Source organism: Agelaius phoeniceus, chromosome 1 (assembly GCF_051311805.1).
Source record: "Agelaius phoeniceus isolate bAgePho1 chromosome 1, bAgePho1.hap1, whole genome shotgun sequence".
NCBI classification, from domain to species: Eukaryota; Metazoa; Chordata; class Aves; order Passeriformes; family Icteridae; genus Agelaius; species Agelaius phoeniceus.
In genome coordinates, this window is record NC_135265.1 from 54,936,173 (window position 1) to 54,941,483 (window position 5,311).

The 5,311-nt window shown below is 48.2% G+C and overlaps 1 protein-coding gene across 1 annotated transcript in view; it reads right to left on the reverse strand.

The window, feature by feature from the left end:
• The window catches only part of RALA (RAS like proto-oncogene A), a 30,282-nt gene extending 25,413 nt beyond the window's left edge, over nt 1–4,869 (reverse strand). The window contains exon 1 of the mRNA XM_054637090.2: nt 4,715–4,869. The gene's annotated coding sequence lies outside the window, so the exon portion shown is untranslated. The remainder of the gene's footprint in view (nt 1–4,714) is intronic.
• Nucleotides 4,870–5,311: the final 442 nt, after the last annotated feature.

Sequence of the window (5,311 nt, forward strand, 5' to 3'; positions counted from 1 at the left end):
ATTTTGCTTACTTTGATCTCCAAAGGTAACAGGGACAGATGGTTAATGATGAGTTGCTTTGAGTAAGGCCTTCGGGTCCATCTACTCAAACATCTCATATTGCATGACCTCACCCATCAAGTGTGGGTTTTGTGACTGACACAGCATGCCCACAGATGTTAATGTCTGGCACATTAACATTGTTTTCCTGTCTGTATAATTTCTTCTATTTTGAGATCTGAAATAAATCCCAGAGGGCAAAGTGTTGCTGGCATTAACTACTTCTGTGTTAAAAGCCTTGTCAGGACACTCAGCTATACCAACAGGACTACTCTGCTACATCTTGAAATGACAAACCTCCTTTACTCTACACTGCCTGACGGGCTTGAATGGGAGTACTAGTAAAGAGATGGACTGTTCCACACATAGTTGGCTTTTTACTTTCTTCACAGATGTTTCATTTTTGCAAGACTTCCATGTTTACTGCAATCTATTTCATGTTGACAAAAACATTTCTGGCTGCCTGTATGTAGGTGCTATGCATACAGCATTCTCAGACTCTCAGAAACAAGGATCGGAGTTAAAGATCAAGTCTTACAGTAGTACAGAAGGCTATTAAATTAGTGTTTCAGACCATAAGATGAAACAGGTACCAAGGCCTGAATGCATGGCTGATCCCTACTGCCTACCTACTAAGCACAGGTGTAAAGCACCTTCATAAATAGCATTTTCCATAATTTGCAGAAATACTTGTTTGCTGGTACAGTATATTTACATGCCAATTTTTAATGAAACCTTGTGGGCCACTGCAACAGACATTTCCACACTCTTGCATCAAATGATGTAAACACACTATTATAGAGAAAAATACAATGCATTATGCATATATACGATGCGTGAACTTTACTGGTAGGAATTCAATGTACATTATAATTACTTCAACTAAGGAGCCAACATCACAAAATAAGCATCATCAATTCCACTAAAGTAACAACTGCTGAGTTACCATGCAACCAATTCTACATCTCTTGTTTGTTCTACCTTCTTTACGTTCTTGGCTCCTCTCCGTTACAAACTGATTACAGCATAGCTTACTTTGAATTCTCTGTAGTAACTGCCCATGTCATTTAACATCTTCAACACACCTTTCTCCATTATCACCCCTCTGTGCAAAGCCTGGACACTTCAGTGTTGCCAATCTATTGTCCCAAAGGTGTTGGAAATTTTGACAGAGACAAACTGAATCCCAAACAAAATATGACTAGTAAATACTAAGCCCCTCCTCTGGGCAAAGGCGATGCATTCTCTCACTGGTTCATTCTAAGGCAGCATTACCTAATCTACACTACATTTCTTTCCAACTTATTCCTACCTTTCAATCTCATACTGTTTTTTCTACGGGAACCACAGATTTTTTTTTTCTGCTGTAAAGAGTCCCTAAAGCTCTAACCTATAAGCCTAACCTGATGATTATGATTTGCACAACTACCATAGGGATTCAACAAGCAGTTGTAACCACTGATAAATCCTTGGGCTTTAGGTGCTCTGACTCACAATAGTTAAGAAAACAGGACGAGTAGCAAAACAGGATTCAATAGTCCCCTGGTCTGCAAGGTACATTTGCTATAAAGCAACTCTAAGTTATTTATATCCACAATGACTATGACCATTTTCAGATTCTGCAGACAGTAAGCCTTAAAAATAACTTTTTATAACTACCCTGAGAGCTGATTTTAAGTACTGCAACAGACTAATAAAATGTAACAGTTTCTTCCCTACTTAGCAAGTTATAAAATGCAAAATTTGCAGAACATTTAGTGGACATACATAATACGAACTGTTCTATTTACTTGGTTCCTCACATAAATTCTTCCTAAGGTAGAAAGGAAGCTTAACACAGTTGTCCTGTAATTGTGTGTTTGAGGCAGGCAGCCTACAATATGTTCACAAGAATGCTGTCACTAGCCTACCAAACTACCTTGTTCACATAAAACAGATTTCAATTTAGATGCAAAGTAATTTCCATAGCTTGGAGCCATTAGAAGTTTACTGGAAGCTGGCTATAAGCACTTTCAAGGGAGTGGGGTGTTCCCTGTCTAGAAGACATCAGCCACTGATTCCCAGGACCACTACATCCTATACTACTTGCTAGGACAGCAAAGCAGCCAAATCTAATCACAAAGTTAAAAGATTTTTCTCATATAATTATTTCTTCTTCAGTTGTAAAACTGCAGCAAAAAAAATGCTGTTGTCAGTTGGCTGAAATGAAGTGCCTAAACAACTTTTCACATAAGACACTGTATCTACAGTATCCTTTGATATCTGAGACTGCCATATATCAGTTTCTAAGACAGCAGCATCTTTTGCCTCATCAATTATCTTCTTCCAAATCAGATACACTTGAAATTTAACAGGAGCAAAACCACTTCTTAGATGGAACACCTTTGTTTCAGGGTAATCCCTCAGAAAAAGTAGATACAGGGATATTGGTGCATGACTTAGTAGTAACTGAGGCTAAGAACACAACTGTTCTTATGGGAACTAGAAGTCAGTCTGAATACAGAACACATATGGACCACTGCAAGTTCTCCAACTACACTTATTTAACAGTCTTGTGCTCCTCCTTGGTCACCTTTATCCAGCACTGCCTTATCCTCACAGCCACATCTCTCCCTGCCCCACTTCCCCAAGCCCATCCCTTCCCCTCACTAGGCTACTATTTCTATGGGTTATTTATCTAAGAGTACGTGACCACAGGTGACAGAGTTTACAAAGGACACACAGCTAGGACACATTCCAGTTTTCACTTTCATTGCTAAAGATTCCTTAAGGTCCAAAAAAAAAAAAAAGACAACATTATTACAACAATGTCAAAGAACACTCAACTCAAAATACTTCACCTTAGGATGTCTGTAATCTTTCCCTCACTCAAATTCGAAAGAGCACTAAAAAGGAAAGACTGAGATCAAGGAATTTGCAATAGTGGAGTAGTATACTCACTATCCAGCAACACAGCTTATTTAACCTCACATCTGACTTCTCATGCAGTGGACTGAAGGCTTTTTTTGATATTTTTGTGCAACACTATGTCATATTCTCCTATTTCTGTAGAAAAGAATAAAGGGTAAACATGACTAGCACTATCAATTTCTCAAATTTCCACCATTTAGAGGCTTCCACAAAAAAACATTTGACAAACTGTCATGCAAGCACAGAGTGAAGGATTTAAATCTACATCAGAGATTGACATATCAAGCAATTATTCTTCACTCTATTAAGAATACTCACAGTTTCTCAGGACTTAAATGTTGAGGTACATGCTATTAGATTAACAAATCAGCCAAAAAGAAGTGGATTTTTAATTAAAAATCCAGGTATAATCACTACTAATTACTCTTAAAACTAACAGAAGAGCAGGATCTTCTCCCAGTGCAGCCCCTCTCTCAGGAGCTCCTCTCTTTTCAGTTTAACTTTCAGTGGAAAAGACAAAGAACAACTGATAGGTTATGGAGAGATCTGAACATAAAACTGTATGTGAACTGAAATGCCAAGCAGAGGCACATATTGCTTGGACTTACGGAAGTGTAGTGTTTTGCAGTGCAGAATGCAAGTCTCTTTCCAATAAGAACTGGAAATGCAAGCATGAAACAAAATATCAGGGTCATTTTGAGTATGAAATAAAAACATTTTGGCAGTCTTCCTGCCAGGACCGTTTGGGGATGCTACAAAACAAACACACAGATCGCTCTTCAGGTGGCTCTCGGGATACCTATGGCCCACTTAACATTTTCATTTTAAAGACTCAATTAAGGAGGAGCTGAAGCTATTAACTTCCATTTAAAAGAAACCCAACAGCAAACACCAAATCGCATGCCTAACCAAATAGGTGAGCATCGAAAGGCTCTTTCATTTGGGGAACTTAATAGCATACTTCGTACTTCTTCCTTGTGTCACAAGCAAACACAAGATCTAGTTATCAGTGACTACAGAAAAGCCCAGCACATGAAAGCGGGTAGCTATTAAATGTTACAGAAGCCCTGTTCTTACTCACCCTAGAAACCGCAGCGGCCACACACACGCACAGGGTCTCCGGCACCCAGCCGGGGCAGAAATCGCCGCCGCCCGGTCCAGCCGGGCGAGCGCCCCGAACCCCTTCCCCGCCAGCCCCGGGGCGCGGCCCTTTTGTTCAGGGTGCGGCCGCGCCCCGCCCTCCGCAGGTACGGGCGGCGCCCGCCGGCGCCCCGCAGCCCCGGGAAGCCGCACCCGCCCCCCGCCGCAACAGGCGGCCGGACCCCGCCGCGGCCCCACCGCCCCCTCCCCGCTGTTCCCGCGCCCGGGCGGGCTGCGGCCGGAGGTCGCCAAGGTCGACGCCCGTAACCTTCAGGGAGCGGCCACCAGGCCCCTGCAGGAGGTTCGGGGCGCCGCCCGCCCGTCCCCAATACCCCGGGGTGGGGCCGCCAGGCGCACACCGCCAGCCGGGGACGGCGAGGCGGCAGCCGCACCCCGACGCTAATTCCCGGGAGGCGCAGAGCGGCGAGTAAGGAGCCGCCGGAAGCCCCCGCCCGCACGGCAGCTTCCCCCACACCGGAGAGCTCCCCCGACGCGGGCGGAGCCGGGTCCTTGCGGTCCCCCCGGCCCCAGCCCCGGCGGCCGCAGTGGCGGCGGCTTCACCCTGGTCTGGTCTGATCTGGTCTGGTCTGGCCCGGTCCGGCCCGGCCGCGCGCCCCCATCTCACCTGCGGCGGTGCTGCCGGCGGCGCGCGCACCGCTGCCCGCTCGAGGAGCGCGCGGGGAGGGGCGGAGCGCGCGAGGTGAGGCCCTGGCGCCGCCTCCGCGCGCACGGCCGGCGGCGCGCGCGCGGCCCGGGGCGGAGGGCGGGCCCGCCCGGGGTGGGGCGGGGCCGGGAGCGCCGCCGCAGGGGCCGCAGCGTCGTCACCGGGTGCGGCCCCGCCGTCCCCGCCCCGAGGGCGGAGGGCGCTGTCAGGCGCCGAGGTGCGCAGGCGCAGTGCCGGCGGAGCGGAGCGGAGCGGGGCGGGGTGGGGGGGCCACGGCCGGGCCCGGTTCCCGGAAAGGGGCGGCTGCTTCCGTCTGAGGCGCGTGCGGGGCCGGGCCGGGCGGGGCGCGGCGGGGGCGGGTAACGGGCGGGCCGGCGCTGGCGCCTTCCCCGGGCGGGTCATTCCGGTGTGGAGTCGTCCCTTGTCCCTACGGTCCCCCTTGTCCCGCGGCACCGTAACTCCGAGCCTCAAACGGCAGAGCTGCTGTCCTTTTCTGCATCTCCTCCTTTGTTTCAGCCGAAACTCTTAAGGGAGATAGTGAGAAAACATTGTAGCTCG